General features: G+C 43.6%; 1 long non-coding RNA gene across 1 annotated transcript; it reads right to left on the reverse strand.

Moving 5' to 3' along the window:
- Window positions 1–7,847: 7,847 nt before the first annotated feature.
- On the reverse strand, window positions 7,848–8,811 carry LOC307010367. The gene is made up of 3 exons (XR_013800174.1): window positions 8,528–8,811; window positions 8,356–8,444; window positions 7,848–7,884 (listed from the first exon to the last, which is right to left on the reverse strand). It is a non-coding gene; the product is annotated as an uncharacterized lncRNA (long non-coding RNA).
- Window positions 8,812–18,371: the final 9,560 nt, after the last annotated feature.

Raw genomic sequence — 18,371 nt, forward strand, 5'->3', positions numbered from 1 at the left:
TTAGCTGATGGTCTGTCTTGTTTTGTATTTATTTGCTAAATGTTCCCTTAAACATATCTCATTTAATGTGATGTCGAATAGTGGTTTGTACTCAGTATTGTGTTTTGAAAATTCTCAATTCCCAGTGTGACGGAGTAGTACAGGTTTCAGACACAAGGAATTTCGACTACGCCAGTTTGTGACGGAGTAGTACAGGTTTCAGACACAAGGAATTTCGACTACGCCACCCATGGGAATTTCACCCCGGGAAATATGAATGATACCTAAAAATTTAGGTCACACAGGTTCGACTCTCTTTAAGAAGGTAGGCAGAAACGTGGGTATCATGAAGTAGTACAAAATTTTATTGATATTAAGTTATATTTAAAAAGAGAATGAAATTCAGATTAAAATAACCTCCGTTGCACCAGCATGTGTCTGATGACTCAGTGCATGGCTGACATCGGCTTCAAGACAAAGAACAGTAAATGACATACAATGATTCACATCACCATCAAGTAGACTCAGTGCATGGCTGACATCGGCTTCAAGACAAAGAACAGTAAATGACATACAATGATTCACATCACCATCAAGTACACACTGAAAAGAAAAGAAATACAACCTTACAGGGCCGGGGTTCACCACGAAGAAGGAGTCACTAAGCTAGTTAAACACAAGCACACTTGCGCGCACACACACACAACACCGTGCACTCAGATTACGCAACCACAACACTTCACAAGTGTAGCACGGCAACAGTAGGAGGAGCACCACCACCACAAGAGACCGTCACCCGTGGGACCCCGGCGACTGAAAGAAAATAAAGAAACAAATTTCAAAACAGTTACAATAAATCACAATTTGATCATATCACTGATCACAAGAACAGAGCGAAAATAAAGTAATATCAAATCAAACAATATACAGATATTAATACAATAGAAAAAGAAAAGAAACAAATTAACTCAATTCAGACCAGCTTGAAAGAAGCAACCGCAGGGTTATCTTCTCCTTATTTCACAAATTAGTGAACGTCAACTCAAATACACTAAACTATAATTTAAAGAAACCAAACAGCGACAATCCTCTTGATTAGTTGGACGATACGGCGTTCTCGCAGTATGGCAACAGAGAAGCAACCGGAACTGCAACTACAGCAGAAACAAATCGCTCCCAAGCGAGAGAGAGAATCCTGAGACAAATCCACACAGGAAATAATTACTAAAATGCGTACCTCACCTGCAAAAATTCTTCGCATATCACTGTGCGCATAACACTTACCACAAAATGGAGATGAGCTCTATTATCCCTTTACAGGCACGGGTATACGGTATTCATCTAACGGCCATTCAGCTGAGATACAGGGAATACTGCACACAACGCGAAACATCAACTAATCCCCAAACCCCACAAGGCTAACCAATCTGCTTTCCATAAAACAGTTTGCACATACCTGAGAGATTAGTTGTCTTAGCATCCACTCAAAACAAGCCGAGGGAACCCGGGCGGAGAAAAGACAGGCTAGAATGCACCATTAATCATTACTGTCATGCACACAGCAAACAACAAAACTTGCTACAGGCTAATGAAGCATACCTGTGTCCACTGTCAACAACGGAAGAACGGGAGGAGCCGGACGTGACGCATCCCAGGCCACAACCAACCAGCTCTTAAATAGTGGATCCTCCTTGCGGATTGGTGTTCACAGCCATCAATCACCACCACTCATATCATTCATTCGGTTACAATCCACCCCCAGCTTCTGCACCGACGCCCCGACGGTGAACTCAACAGAACCCACACTCTGAGCCCTCACTTCCATGGCCGAAACCAAGTAACAGATGTACTACCCACTATACTAGATACCGTACCTACCCCCACAGATCGAGGGAGGTGATATACATTAGGGTGCTGTCCAGCATTACTCCTTCCCGTCCTCCTAACCACAGCCGAGTCTGAAGGAAGGCTCATTACCGGGTGCAGGTTCACCTCCGCCTCCAGAATTTCTTCGGTCCTCTGGGCTTCACCAGATGGTACTTGCTCAGGCCTCTGCGGTACAGACGGTGCAATACCCCGAGGAACCTGCCCACGACTAACTTGTGATGCTCCCGGCACCAAAACAAACAAGTCTCCATCCTCTAGATCTTCCTCTCTAGGAAGCTGAACAGGTTCAATCACTGGACTTTCCTGCACAACAGGGGACAAGTTCCCGCTAATCTGAAGTTTCAGCAAGGATCGGTGCACATGCTTTATCTTATCCAAATCTGTGGCGGGGGCAATAGTGTACACCACACCCCCTTCCTTAGGTGCCTTCAAGACTTGGTACACCACTGAGCTCCACAGGTCGTTGATCTTATGTCTACCTCTCGCGCTATGGTCGCGGAGGTATACCAACTGACCCTCCTTCAGTGGTGCTTCCCTTACCTGCAGATCATGCCTGACCTTCCGACGATCTGCTGCGGCCCCCAATCGCTCACGAGCACCCTCAAAAGCAACCTGCAACCGATTCTGATGCTCAAGAACCCACCTATGCACGCTACCTGCCAGAGGTTTTTCAACCCTACCCAGCAGGAAATCAACAGGGAGTCTAGGCTCCTGCCCAAACATCAAAAAGTAAGGGGACTCCCCCGTAGCTTGATGAGGAGTGGTGTTGTATGAAAAAAGCACCTGAGGAAGACAGACTGGCCAATCCCCCTTCTTTGATACCGGTAGTGTGCGCAGAAGATTGTGCAAAGTCCGGTTGAACCGTTCGCACTGGCCATTTCCAGCCGGATGGTAAGGTGTGGTACGTGATTTTTCAACTCCATATAGGCAGCAAAGCTGCTGAATGAGAGCCGACTCAAAATTACGGCCCTGGTCTGAGTGGATCCGACCAGGCACCCCAAATTTGCAGAACCATTCCACTACCAGGACCTGTGCCACAGTCTCAGCTCGTTGGTCCCTGGTAGGTACAGCCAAAGTGTACTTGGTAAAAATATCAGTCATAACCAAAACATTCTCGATACCGGTACTTGAGGGCTCCAACAACGTAAAATCTAAGGCTACAATCTCATTTGGCCGTGCTGCCAGCAAATGTCCCATGAAACTAGCATGGGTAGGCTGATCTCCCTTGGCACACTGGCATCTCTCGCATTCTTGACACCAGCGGGCAATGTCAGATGACATCCTTGGCCAATAACATCGCTGCTGCACCAGCTGGGTGGTGCGCTCCACCCCCTGGTGCCCGTGCTGCTGGTGAAGTTGAGTCAGCACTTCAGACTTCAAAGCCGCCGGTAAAAGCACTTGGAGAACCTCCTCTCCACCATCCGGGCGAAACACCCGGCGATAAAGCACTCCCTCGTTCTCCACCAAGCGGTCCCATTGCCGCAACAGAATCACAGCAGGTCTGGAGAGCTTCTTACGCTCTTCCGAGCTAGGAGGTGACTTCCGCCCCCAGAACCCCAACAGTTCCCCAACGACTGGATCTGCCCTCTGCTGCATGCCCATATCACTGGTAGGACAGGGAAAGGATGCAATTTGATTTACCCAAGTGGTCAACCCACCTTGGGCGGCTTGACGCAACAATACCGGGACAGCTGCACCCCGGCACAAATCTTGATCTCCCTCCCTCTGGAAGTTTTGGCGTGATAAAGCATCAGCATTGCGGTTACTCTTACCTGATCTATATTTAAGCTCAAAGTCAAAAGCTGCCAGTTGGGCAGCCCAACGCTGCTCCATGGCCCCCAACTTGGCAGAGGTCAGGTAACTAAGAGGGTTATTATCGGTATACACCGTACACCTATGCCCCAGGAGGTATTCACGGAACTTTTCGGTCATGGCCCACTTGAGTGCAAGAAACTCCAATTTCATGGAACTATAGTTCGATGTATTGCGCTCAGTGGGCCTAAGACCCCGGCTACCATAAGCAATGGGACGCACCTTGCCTTGTTTGTCCTGTGAGAGAACCGCCCCAAGTCCCCCATGACTGGCGTCCACCTCCAGGATAAACGGAAGTGAAAAATCAGCATAGGCAAGTACTGGAGCTGTGGTAAGTTTCCTCTTTAACTCCTCAAAGCCAATCTGACACTCTGCAGACCAGGCGTCACCGATACGCTTCGACTTTCTTGACTGCTGGGGATTTGCCAGCTCTGCCGCCAACCGATGTAGGGGGGCAGCTAGCCTAGCAAATCCCTCCACAAAACGTCGGTAATAGCTGGCAAATCCTAAAAATGACCGCAACTCTGTCACATTGGTGGGGAGCGGCCACTGTGAAACTGCCGCGATCTTACCTGGGTCTGTGGAGACCCCCTCCGACGAAATTACATGACCCAGGTACTGCACTTCTTGTTTAAAGAACGCACACTTAGATAACTTAGCCTTCAAACCCTCCTTGTGTAGCCGGCTTAGCACTACCTCCATACGAGCCAGATGTTGGTCAACTGAAGAGGAAAACACGACAATGTCATCCAGGTAAAGGAGCAAAGACTGGCACTGTTGGTCCCCAAACATCCGTTCCATCAATCGTTGGAAGGTGCCGGGGGCATTGCACAGACCGAAAGGCATCCTGTTCCATTCAAAGAGGCCAAACGGAGTGCAAAAGGCAGTCTTTGATCGATCCGCCTCAGTGACGGGAACCTGATTGTACCCGCTGGCAAGGTCCATGGTGGAAAACCAACGTGCCCCCACCAGCGAGTCCAATGTCTCCTCAATGCGAGGCAGAGGAAAGGCATCCTTTCTGGTCTTAGAATTTAACTGACGATAGTCTACGCACATGCGCAGACTACCGTCCTTCTTCTTGACCTGGACAATAGGTGACGCATAGGGGCTGCAACTTTCTCTAATTATCTGGGACTCAAGTAGTTGGTTTATATGAGCTTTCACGACCTCATACTCCGAGGGAGAAATACGTCTGTATCGCTGCCGCACAGGGACATCATCCAGCAGGGGGATATCATGGGAAATAAGATTGGAACATCCCAGGTCTCCCTCATGTGTGGAAAACACAGTAACGTACTTTTCAAGAAGTGCCCTTACCTTACCTTGTTCCTCGACTGACAGTACAGATAAATCAATCGCCCCTATCTGTTCAGATATAGCGGAAGAGACCAGCTGTGTACTCACTCTAGCCGATACCACTTTGACCTCAGTGACCTCCGGAGGTAAGCTAACCACGTAAACCTGGTTGACAGTACCAATGACCGTGCCAGCATATAGTAATACATCTGCCTCACTAACGTTAACCACGGGCACGTAAGCTGTACCACGCTCCACTGGCACCAACGACGGAGATGCCAATAAGCCGGCAGGAAGACCAGCCTCTGGTGGCTCAAACAGCACTGTACCATTCGAGTACTGTGCTGAGCAGGTCACGACAACCAATTTCATTGTGCCGCCTGGGATGCGACACGCCCGACGTCCACGCACTCTAACTCGTCCCCCTCGATCCGAAACTGACTGAAAGTCAATGTGACAGCAATGTTGTAGGGCCTGGAAAACAGAACCAGGGGCCTGCGACACAACCGGTAAATCGAAAAGACTCATGCCATGCTGGCCAAAGAGTTCCTGGTAGCAGCGGCTCAGGACATTCATTCCTAGAACGCCGGGAACCTGAGCACACAAACCACCTGGAGGGTCCTTGACCACTAGCACCCCGCAACCTAAAACCCTTCGCCCGCAAAGCTCAACATCCAGTTCTAAATAACCAATGTACGGAATTGAGAGGCCATTGGCGGCCCGGAGCTGTAGCCAATGGCACGACCGAAGCTGTTCCTGACCCCAAGATTCAAAATTCTTCAAGAAACAACTCTCCGTAATGGTGGACACCATAGAGCCGGTGTCCACCAGGCAAGGTACCTTGACCCCCCCTATCCCCACGACGAGTTGCGGACAAGTTGACATAAGACGAGACATAAAATCTGAACCAAGCAAAAAATCCGAGCCTGTCTTTTCCCCAACCGAGCGGCGGCCCTGCGGCTCGGCGGGAATTAGTTTCCCGACGACTGTCTAGATGGTGGCTGCGCACTCCCCGCCGAAGAGGAACCTGCGAGTGCTGGTAGGGAACGTGGTGGTTGCCGCTCCCCATCACAATCTCCGGCATAATGACCAGGTTGTTGACACCTTCTACAAACAATCTGATTAAGCCGGGATGGTCGCAGTCGAGGTTGGGGATTTTGAATTTGAGCTATGCTTTGAGTCAATTGGTTCAACTGTTGTTGCTGCATTTTCAGCATCTCCCGTAATTCGCTCAATTCAGATACAGTTGACGCAGCGTTACTACCCGTGTGCTGATGCCCCTGTACTCCATACTGAATACCATACGCAGAAGGAACAGATTGACTTCGACCACGTGTTCCCCCTGGCACCCCCTCACGTTCCCAGCGAATAGCTTCACTGCGAACGTCCAACAACGTAGCAGTAGGTTGGCGACGGACTAGCTGTTTTAGTTCACGCCGGAGGGCACCGTCATTAACATATTCCACAAATTGATCGCGCAACAGAACTTCCGCATTAGGCATACCATAAGGTGATTGATTTTTTACCTTTTCCAGAAGACCCATCAGAACCAGGGAGAACTCCAATAAGCTCTCCCCATCCTGTTGTCTTCTGGAAAAAAACGACTCTTGAAGAGCAACATATGATTTCGTACAGCCATACAGGTTACGCAAGGCCTGAATAATTTTCTCCGGATCCTCCCTCTCGTCCCTCGACCGATAACGAATCTCTTCCCTTGCTTCTCCCTCCAAATGATCAACCAAAAAATATGCTCGATCAGTATTAGAAAGGTGGCGAAGCCGCATGCAAGCCTGGGCCTCCTCCACCCACTCATCGATAAAAATGCCAGACCTACCATTAAATTTTGGACACTTTCTGTCACGAGGGACAAAAACAAATCGCTCTGTTGCACTAGAACCAGTGGGCAGAGGAGGGTCCACAGCGGCAGTTAGAGGGGCACTAGATGAACCAGGCTGTGCAGCTGGCATCTGCTCCTGTCGCAATCTTTCATTGTCTGCCTTTAATTGAAGTACTAATTCCTTTAACTCACGTAATTCATCATCCATGACTATAAAGCACGCACAGCACTTACCAATACAGATACGAAACTCACCGGTCCGTTTTACAGACCCCCGAAAGGAACTGCCGCTGTCTGGTTTCTACAAAAAGAAAAACAAAACACACATCCAAAAACACTAATACCAGCAAAAACAATACCCACGTTGTTGCACTACACAATAGAGACCCTGCCGACTACGCCAGTTTGTGACGGAGTAGTACAGGTTTCAGACACAAGGAATTTCGACTACGCCAGTTTGTGACGGAGTAGTACAGGTTTCAGACACAAGGAATTTCGACTACGCCACCCATGGGAATTTCACCCCGGGAAATATGAATGATACCTAAAAATTTAGGTCACACAGGTTCGACTCTCTTTAAGAAAGTAGGCAGAAACGTGGGTATCATGAAGTAGTACAAAATTTTATTGATATTAAGTTATATTTAAAAAGAGAATGAAATTCAGATTAAAATAACCTCCGTTGCACCAGCATGTTTCTGATGACTCAGTGCATGGCTGACATCGGCTTCAAGACAAAGAACAGTAAATGACATACAATGATTCACATCACCATCAAGTAGACTCAGTGCATGGCTGACATCGGCTTCAAGACAAAGAACAGTAAATGACATACAATGATTCACATCACCATCAAGTACACACTGAAAAGAAAAGAAATACAACCTTACAGGGCCGGGGTTCACCACGAAGAAGGAGTCACTAAGCTAGTTAAACACAAGCACACTTGCGCGCACACACACACAACACCGTGCACTCAGATTACGCAACCACAACACTTCACAAGTGTAGCACGGCAACAGAAGGAGGAGCACCACCACCACAAGAGACCGTCACCCGTGGGACCCCGGCGACTGAAAGAAAATAAAGAAACAAATTTCAAAACAGTTACAATAAATCACAATTTGATCATATCACTGATCACAAGAACAGAGCGAAAATAAAGTAATATCAAATCAAACAATATACAGATATTAATACAATAGAAAAAGAAAAGAAACAAATTAACTCAATTCAGACCAGCTTGAAAGAAGCAACCGCAGGGTTATCTTCTCCTTATTTCACAAATTAGTGAACGTCAACTCAAATACACTAAACTATAATTTAAAGAAACCAAACAGCGACAATCCTCTTGATTAGTTGGACGATACGGCGTTCTCGCAGTATGGCAACAGAGAAGCAACCGGAACTGCAACTACAGCAGAAACAAATCGCTCCCAAGCGAGAGAGAGAATCCTGAGACAAATCCACACAGGAAATAATTACTAAAATGCGTACCTCACCTGCAAAAATTCTTCGCATATCACTGTGCGCATAACACTTACCACAAAATGGAGATGAGCTCTATTATCCCTTTACAGGCACGGGTATACGGTATTCATCTAACGGCCATTCAGCTGAGATACAGGGAATACTGCACACAACGCGAAACGTCAACTAATCCCCAAACCCCACAAGGCTAACCAATCTGCTTTCCATAAAACAGTTTGCACATACCTGAGAGATTAGTTGTCTTAGCATCCACTCAAAACAAGCCGAGGGAACCCGGGCGGAGAAAAGACAGGCTAGAATGCACCATTAATCATTACTGTCATGCACACAGCAAACAACAAAACTTGCTACAGGCTAATGAAGCATACCTGTGTCCACTGTCAACAACGGAAGAACGGGAGGAGCCGGACGTGACGCATCCCAGGCCACAACCAACCAGCTCTTAAATAGTGGATCCTCCTTGCGGATTGGTGTTCACAGCCGTCAATCACCACCACTCATATCATTCATTCGGTTACACCAGCTTTACAGACAAGGCTCAAGCTTAGTCCCAGACTAAAATGCATCTTTGAGCTGTTTTAACTGAAAGCAAATTGCACTGCCATAGGCTACCCTGAAATATGTCAGTGCCATTGTTTTGTTTCAAGATGTACACCAGTAATGTTTCTAAGCTACCTAAATGTCCTAACTGAACTAAAGCCTATATGCTTAATCCTGGCTTAATCTAAGCCCTGTCTGTGAAACCAGGCAACTGTCAATGACTACGTTTACAAGCTGTTAAAATTCGGGTTATGGTCGGGTTAAGGTCACTATTCGGGTTTCTGAAACATTCGGGATAACCCGTTTACATGCGTGAGCAGAGAGAGTTACTCCTGTATACATGGAATGTGTAATATCCCGATGTAAACGGCGACGCACGGTTAGCATCTGGACGTACGGACAACATTAAGACGCAATATGCGTCATTTCCGATTCTTCTTCCTGTATCCAAAGACAACAACAACAACAGCAGCAGCAGGCGGATAATGAATAGTTTGGGGCAGATAGCGATAGTCTTTGTTTGCGCTTTGGCGCTGGTACTGATCCACCAGCAGTACTTGACACTACTGTGCCTCATGGTCTTTATTAATAGAAGGAGAGAAATTGAGGAAGAGATGGGAAATGTAGCTGGAGCTGTGCCACATATATAAAGAAATTGGTCTCCTCCTCGGTCCAAAAGTGTGGTGCTGTGCTGCGTCTCACCATGTTAACCTCGACTTGTTTACTTCCGCTATACTGCACGCGGGTTTTTTTTATGCGCCGTCTCTACTCAAAAGACCAAGATTCCTTGCGAATAGAACATGCGCAGAACACACATTTTGATGGGGATATGCCGAAACGCGTTTACAAGACCAAATATTCGGGTTAGAAAAGGGGTACCCCAGGTATAATATCCCGGTTTTTAAAAACCGGGATATGAGCATATCCGGGTTTTTGCCGGTGTTTACATGGCCGTGCGCGACCGGTTTATTGCTAATATTCCGGTTTTGAACGGGTTATTGGCAGCATGTAAGCGTAGTCAATGATCTGGCTGCAGCAGTTAAAGTTGCAATGAAAAGGAAGGAGCAACAGATCAGATATTGAACATATGTGCAGGTGAATTGTTCACATTAAGTTGTGAGTACTATGACATGAATAATACAGAAACTAACCCTTAAAGCTACACTGTAATTTTTTTAATTGATTCTTCGCAAAAAAACACTTTCTTCTTTCAAAATGATATGTGATCATCCATGTGTAATTACTTCCACCAACTAATCAAGTATTCTCGTAAGTGTAGAATCTGCCATTCAGAATACACATGAGCTCGAATGGCGGCAGCCATGTTGCGCCTCCATCTTAAAAATACATTAGCCAAAGAGGGACATACCTGGAAATTCAAGCTTCGCCTTTCGCGCTTTTACACTCAGTGGCACCGTGACAAATGCGAGGGGGAGATTACTCGTGACTGCCGGCAGATTATACGGCCACTGTAGGAGTTAAAACGCCCTGGGAATGGGAGGGGCTATAACATCAAATTCAGTTGGTAGTCATATACAATTTCATCGCTAGATGGGAGTAAATATTACACAGTGTAGCTTAAACCCAGGGGTGTCCAATCCTGCTCCTGGAGGGCCACTATCCTGCAGAGTTTATCTCCAAGCCTCCAACCTCAATAAAACACACCTGAACCAGCTCATCAAGCTCTTAGGCATACTAGAAACTTCCAGGCAGGGGTGTTGAGGCAAGTTAGAGCTAAACTCTGCAGGACAGTGGCCCTCCTGGACTGAGTTTGGACACCCCTGCCCTAACCCTACCCCATACAGGCAGCTTTCACAACCAATTATAAAGGCTTTTCTCCACGCCACTACCTTTCAACGAGCCCATTACTCCTACCTGCAGATACCCACACTTGTTTCCATTTAATAAAACCTCTTCTAACAGGCAAGTACTTTATGTTGATGAGACGGGAGGATAAAGCAGCATTAATTTTCATTAGAAGTGCAAGAGCAGTGTTCAGAATATTCTCTGCCTGTTCCAAAACTGGCATCAAATGAATTGCACAATTATAGGAACATTCTCAGATTACGATAATTACACACACATATCAATAGCACTTACTTGCCCAAATTGCATTTAATTGAGCAAATATTTATCCAATTTCCAACTTAATGGAACGGCTTCATTTTTTAAACAGAAAATCTTTATTCCGTTCAGTAAAGGATCCAACACACTCAAATCCCGTTGTTGATCATTTGTGTTGACCTGTTGCAGCTGGTTTGCATGTGTTGGAGTCTGATTCCTCTTGAAGTGTTTTCCAGCTTGTTAAAGAAATGAGAGACAAAACTACAGCACTCTGAAAGAAAAATGCAGACGTTTACGGGACTCTTGTTAAATTACCCACATCAAAATGAAACAGCCTTTCGCCAATAATTGGCAGCAGAGTTAGTTTTACAGAAACACTCAGCCTAGGGCAGATAGTGGCTTATGTGTTAGCATGGGGCAGATAGTGGGCTAAAGATGGAAGGCAGCGCAATACATGTGATATGGGGTAGACAAGGGGCAGGATAGCAGCAAACAGACGATGTAGACGGTAACGTAAGCATAGTAGGGAGATATATAAAATGTATGTTGTTGTTGTTGGACTTTTTGCGCTTGTGAAGTCAGTTGGCTGACATGCACTGAAGAAAGTCATGTTGGGACTGTGCCTAAATGTCCGACTGAGATCCTACACCTGGGGTTTCAGTAAACAGTGACCTGAACTCAGGTAATGCATCTTTAGCAAGACGACATTTCTAGAGAGAGAGAGAGAGAGAGAGTGACAGTGAGAGTGAGAGAGAGAGAGAGAGAGAGAGAGTGAGTGAGTGAGTGAGTGAGTGAGTGAGTGAGTGAGTGAGTGAGAGAGAGAGAGAGAGAGAGAGAGAGAGAGAGAGAGAGAGAGAGAGAGATTGTATGTCAAGGATGTCCTCAATTGGAATGCAAAAAATAAAATGTAAAAACAAAAATTATATAACCCCCCAAAAATGTCCTCATTTAAAAAATAAATCTCTCTCTCTATATATAAATGCCTATTTATATTTTCTACGAATCCAAAGAAAATCCTTTTGAATGTAGAGCTAGTCGGTCATTATAATTCACTTTATTACTTCTATAACATGTGTATGTGTATACATATTTGGCTATAGTTCGGGATATAATTATATTATTATAGGGCGGCAGTGGCTCAGTGGTTCATGTAGATTGTCTACAAACCGGAAGGTTGGTGGTTCAATCCCCGGTTCCACCTGACCAAGTGTCGAGGTGTCCTTGAGCAAGACACCTAACCCTAGCTGCTCCCGACGAGCTGGATCGCCTTGCATGGCTGACACCGCCGTCGGTGTATGAATGAGTGAGTGAATGGGTGAATGTGAGGCAATATTGTAAAGCGCTTTGGTGGCCATTGGGTCTATGAAAGCGCTATATAAATGCAGTCCATTTACCATTTATATAAAATGTAATGTTTTTTTAATTTATGAATTATAACTATAATTAAAATAGCTTTATATTAAAACAGAAGTCTATAGTATGGTGTGTCCCTATTTAGATTAGCTAAGCTAAGTAAATTGTGTGTGTGTGTAAGTGTGAGTGTGTGTGTGTGTGTGTGTGTGCGCGCTCACATTTTATTAAATTACTTCACCTGTTAGTATTTGTTTAGATAGTCTGTAAACCACAGATGGAATGTAATCTGTCTAAATGAGTGAAGGTTCACACTTATTGCCCCCAGCAACCCGGAACATTCCAAAGCCGGCGATGACAACTTTATGATTAGAACTAATTCACTCCTTTGTGTCTGTGTGCGATGCGGATTTCATACAAATGTTCTGAAACTTTACATTGAATGAATCTCAAGGGCAGGAATGTACCATGGACTGTCCTCAGAGTGCTGAAAACGTTAACATGTGTACCGTCTGCCCACTAGTTCTCACAAAGATATAAACTGAAATTATTCTTGCATTCAAAGCGCCTCTGAGAATTACAGAGTAATTGAGAAAGTCAAAGTCAGAGTAATTGTAATCCTTCAGTCAGTTTGTTGTCTGAAGGAAATCTCACAACAGCTCAAGTATTAAGAAAGAACATAAACAAGTTTCACCTGCCAATATAAGCATCTTTTTTTATAGTGTTTTTCATTTGAATTGTGCCAAATGTTGCAATAACGGACAGACACTTGAATGATAGAAGCTGCCAACGGGATGGCAAAAAAAAGAAAAAGAAAATGCAATTTACTTGCAGAGGCGTGCCTGCCTGTCAGCAAATATGTGCAGACACATTGTTCACTGATGAAAAGGGTATTGTCTGGTTTCTGAAAGACAGTGTTGTCTAATGGTTTGTGTTTCCTTGACTCTGTGGAATGATGCTTGAAGCTTCCTGATACACTCCACCTCATTACACTACTCCACATGAATGCACCTGTTTAAGACAAGTAGAAAATTATGTTGAAGGGAAAAAGTCATACCCAACAAATTGCAAACCGATCCAACTTTTAAACGTTTTTTCAGAAATATATATATTTTTAAATTGTATTTCTGTTAGTGAACCTTACTGTAAAGCAGTGGAATCAACCAGGGTCCAGGGTCCAGGGCCCACTATAGGGGACCTTAGCACATTTCCAAGGGGGCCTCAAGATGACCTAAAATGACTTAAAATAAAACAAAACAAGATTTGATATGAGTTAAAACAATTAAAAATCAAGATGTTTCTTCTTTTTATTCACCTCCAAACTTCTGGAATTATAAAAACAAATTAAAGCAGTTTCAAGTATAACTATTGTAGTTACTTATTTTAATCTTTCAATATTGTTGTGAACAGTGGGAGCCTTGGAGTCAAAGAGGACTCAATACACCATTGTTAGGCTGACTTCTCTAAATTCTGTCAAAACATGTCTGTTTTTTTTTCGAATTCCAACCAGCCCAACACAGCAACTGTGACTCAACCAATGGCATGAGTTTAGGGTGTGGCCATCCATTTGATTGACCAATGGCAGAACTCACCCACCAATCACCAATGGGGTGGGTGAGTGAAACTTGTTTGAAAACAATCATTATTTTTTCAGGTCCGTTTGGTGTCGCTAGTGGCACAGAAACCACATACTTAATCTCTTGCATACAGACACAGTATCGTTTCACTACATCAATATAAACTCTGCTTCTGGTCTCTCTCCTTTTTTTGTCCATTCCCTCTTTATTTCTAACCAAGAAATTGTTGAGTAAAAAGTCAACACTCTACCTAAATTCTTCATTTATTTTCTCTGCTGGAACTCTGTCATCCAATCTCTTATTCGCTTTTCTTACGTCCAGCGTTGTTCTCTTGGGTGGAATCGGCATGTCCTTGTCGGGGTCTCTTTCCTCTTCTCCTCTCTTGCCCTCTTTCTCTCTCGCAGTGTCCTGAGGTGGTAGAACAGTAGGCCGTGTAGCAGCGCAGTAGGAACAGTTTGTCTAGCGCTCTCCGAGCTGTAGCTCTTTTATTCTTCTGTTTTTCATTTCACTTTATTTTCGTTCCCTTCATCATATTTCCCTGGGAAAGCAGGCCTGAGGGAACAGATGGAAGGACATGTTAAAGAAAAACGTTCACTTATTCGTCTTGAGTACACTAGGTTCACAAGAGACCGAAGACTGTTCTGTGCCTGATTATAAATGATAGAAAATTATTTACTGTGCATCTCATTTCAAAAGCGACGGTTCACTCAGAAAATTAGACTGGTCATCATTTACTAACTCTCATGTAGTTTCAAACCTGCATACTTTCTTCTGTGGAACACACTCACAATGATATTGGTAACACTTTAGAATACTGTTCCTTCATTAATGAATAACTACACAGGAACAAATGAGTAATGCACTATTAACATTCTAGTAACTACTATTAACTAACAGGAAACTCTGATTAACAAATTAGTAATAGCACTAATAAAGTTGAATGTAGTTGAAACAATTTTTTTTATATCTCCCAGAGAACTACAGGTTCATTAACATGAATGATGCATAATTTATAATAAAAGGTAATGATGACCCAGTAGTAATGACTCAAGTGTTACAACATCCTTTACTAATTATTTGGATCAGTATTCTAAAGTGAAAAACATGATAATTACCTAATATTGACTGAAGTCATTGTACGATTTTGAGGTTTTTGTAAGAATTTGAATAGTAATTCCTTTCGATGGATTTGGGAACACTTTAGTCATTAGTGTGTTCCCATGATCTTCACTTTAGAATACTGATCCAAAATAATTAGTAGTTCCTTTAGAAGGATGTAGTAACACTTGAGTCATTACTATCCAAAACCTTACAAAAATGGGGTTTTCAGTGGCTCAGTGGTTCATGTAGGTTGTCTACAAACCGGAAGGTTGGTGGTGCCATGAGCAAGACACCTAACCCCAGCTGCTCCCGACGAGCTGGATGGCGCCTTGCATGGCTGACACTGCCGTCGGTGTATGAATGAGTGAGTGAATGGGTGAATGTGAGGCAATATGTAAAGCGCTTTGGTGGCCATTGGGTCTGTAAAAGCGCTATATAAATGCAGTCCATTTACCAGTCCATTTACCAAAAACCTCAAAAGCTTAATGACTTCAGTCAATATGTAGTCATCAAGCTTTTCACTTTAGAATACTGATCCGAATTATTAGGTCCTTTAGAAGGATGTAGTAACACTTTATTCATTGCTAATGGGTTACCATTTCTTTATATTGTACATTATGCTTTAATACTATTAATTACAAACCTGTATATAGTAGTTCTTAGTAGTCTTCAGTGAGGTATGAAAAATAGTTAGGCTACTGATTAGCTAGTGAACTACCACATTCGACTGAGTGCTATTATCATTAATCAGAGTTTCTTGTTAGTTAGGCCTAGAATGTTAATAGTGCGTTACTCATTTGTTAGTTATTCATTAATGTATCTAAAGGAATAGTATTCTAAAGTGTTACCATTATATTTAGAAAAATGTCAATATTTTTGTCCATACATTGAAAGTCAAACAAAATAGGCCTTTTTCTTTACAGAAGAAAAAGTCATACATGAAACGACATGAGGGTGAGCAAAGGATGACAGCATTTTAATTTTTGTGTCCTTTTTAACATTGTAAATGTCAATTCATGTCTTTTAAATCACATTATATTACTGAATCTAAAAATTCAAATTTAAAGGGGTCATGACATGTTTTTTTTTATTTTATTATTATGTTCCCTTAGGTGCAAATATAGTATTACTATAGTTTTTTTTACAAAAAACTTTTAAAATGTAGTGATTTATGACCTTTTCCCACCCTGTTTTTCATCCTCTGATTCAAACAGTCTGTTTTGGGGGTGTTTCCCCTTTAAGAGTTCAGTGTTAACGCCCACTGATATGATTGGCTAACGTCAGTGCCTATGCATCAATTATTAACGCCCCCAGCCAGGACCTGTGCGGATTCGGCGCAACTGTTTAATAGCGGGTGATGCATGCGAAGCGATGGCTCTTGCAATGATAAAACCTTATTATGTTTGAGCCGGAATCAGAGGAAAATGAACGATCACCACAACAACGAAGACTGGATCAGCCCGTGTCCACATGGAAAGTGAAACTATTTTGAATTAATAAAAAAAAATTAACCCGAGACACTTGAAAACGGATTATTGTTACATAATTTTCCTATAGCTTAATTTGCTAACAGTTTAACATTATTTAACTAATTCCAATGAAATGATAGGGTGTACCACGGACAAAAATGCATGCACAGGCCATATTTGAAGATGCAGCATTGATAAAGGCAACATTTTTAATTTTCTATCACATGTAGGCCTACTAGAAAGGCGACATATTTTCAAGATTCTCTTATACAAATGTGTTTATATTAGCCATGGTAAAAAGTAAGTTTGCGTCGTCGTTGTTGAGCCCAGAATATTCGGCACGGACTTATCTTTGAGCAACAGTTTTCTGGCAAAGCCAAGCATCATATTGGGATTTTTTCCTCAAAACAGTCATCCTTATAATGTATAGAACACTGTCGTGACTGGGACGTCCGCAAAAAATAAAGTGGATCTATTTTTCCCTGACGACTGGATCTTTCAGCGTATTTAAAAAGTAGTTTAAAGTTTTAAATACATTACTTACAGTTTGCGTCGTCGATGTTGAGCCAAGAATAGTCGGCACGGACTTATCTTTGAGCAACAGTTTTCTGGCAAAGCTCAAAACAGTCATCCTTCAAATGTATAGAACACACGCTTAAACTAACACTGCCGTGACTGAGACGTCCGCAAAAAATAAAGTGCATCCATTTTCCCCTGACGACTGGATCTTTCAGCAGCGTATTCAAAGATGTTGTTTGTCCACAGCCAGGAACAGCACATCTGCGGCATCGTCATTTCCCTGTACACAGACCCACTCGCTCTCCGTCGACTGAACACTTGTGAGGCGAGCGGCGCGCGGGCGCGACGATGATACGAAATGAGCGTAGCTGCCTTGCGCTGAAAGCGTAGTTGTCTTGTGCCTGGAGGCGGTCATATGCAAACGCTGGTACGTCACTTCGTACCGTGACGTCACTTCTTACCATGGATCCAGAACGAGCTGTATTTAGAGCTTGATTAAATAAATGATTCGTTTATAATGGGGAGGACGTCTTAAGCTATGAAACTTGCAGGACGTTTTAATGGTACAAAGACCTCTTATATACCAAAAGATCAAGGCAAATTTGGTTTCTCATGTCATGACCCCTTTAAGATTTCACTTCCTTTTAGTTGTCAGTTTGACTTTGCTAGCAAGCTAGCAGCTTAAACTACTAGCTTAGCATAGTGCTAACTGTTCAAAAAAGCTATTTTGATTAGCTTGAACAACATATACTTTAAGGCCCCAGTCAACAGAATCAATTTTCATCACCTGCTAAAAAAATTGAACAGTTCCTGGCAGCATTCTGGCAGAAATTCTAAAAACATTTTTTTTTAGCCCACATCTCAAAGCTTTGTTTATAGATTTTAAGAGGTGTCCACTACATGATACAAAACTGGACCATACATTAATTTCCTCTGTAATACCATACCTCTTTTTGGAAAGTCTGAGTCAGGCAGGAGTGTGCAAATGTCCACATGCATGTCCAAGGCTTTCATATGTTTTCAATCGTACGAACATGATTATGTGTCTGACATATCGCTGCTCCAGCCTGTGTTTCATTCCCACCTATTTATCAAATATCAGGCCCTGGTAACCTGGTATCCATGACGACCCGATTGTCACGGTGATCGCATCTGTTCAATTAGTTGTGGTTCATTACTGAGGGATCTCAGCCACGGGACTGAAACAGACCTGATTAGAGCTGAGAAAAGAGAGCCAAAGCTCTGCAGTACAGGGGGAGATGGGCAAGGGCTCTTAAAGTAGAGACCCCCAGGAGACTCACTCCATCAAGGGCACAACAAGGTCAACAGGAGGTTCTCAGCTCAATCATAGACTGTCATCTCCTCTGAATGTCAATGGTGTAATCAGTGAAGGCAGCATCAAACCATCCTCACAGAACAGAGTCAGGGGGATAGCCATCTTGTAAATTA

Source organism: Phoxinus phoxinus (genome assembly GCF_949152265.1).
Source record: "Phoxinus phoxinus genome assembly, chromosome: 14".
Lineage (NCBI taxonomy): Eukaryota > Metazoa > Chordata > Actinopteri > Cypriniformes > Leuciscidae > Phoxinus > Phoxinus phoxinus.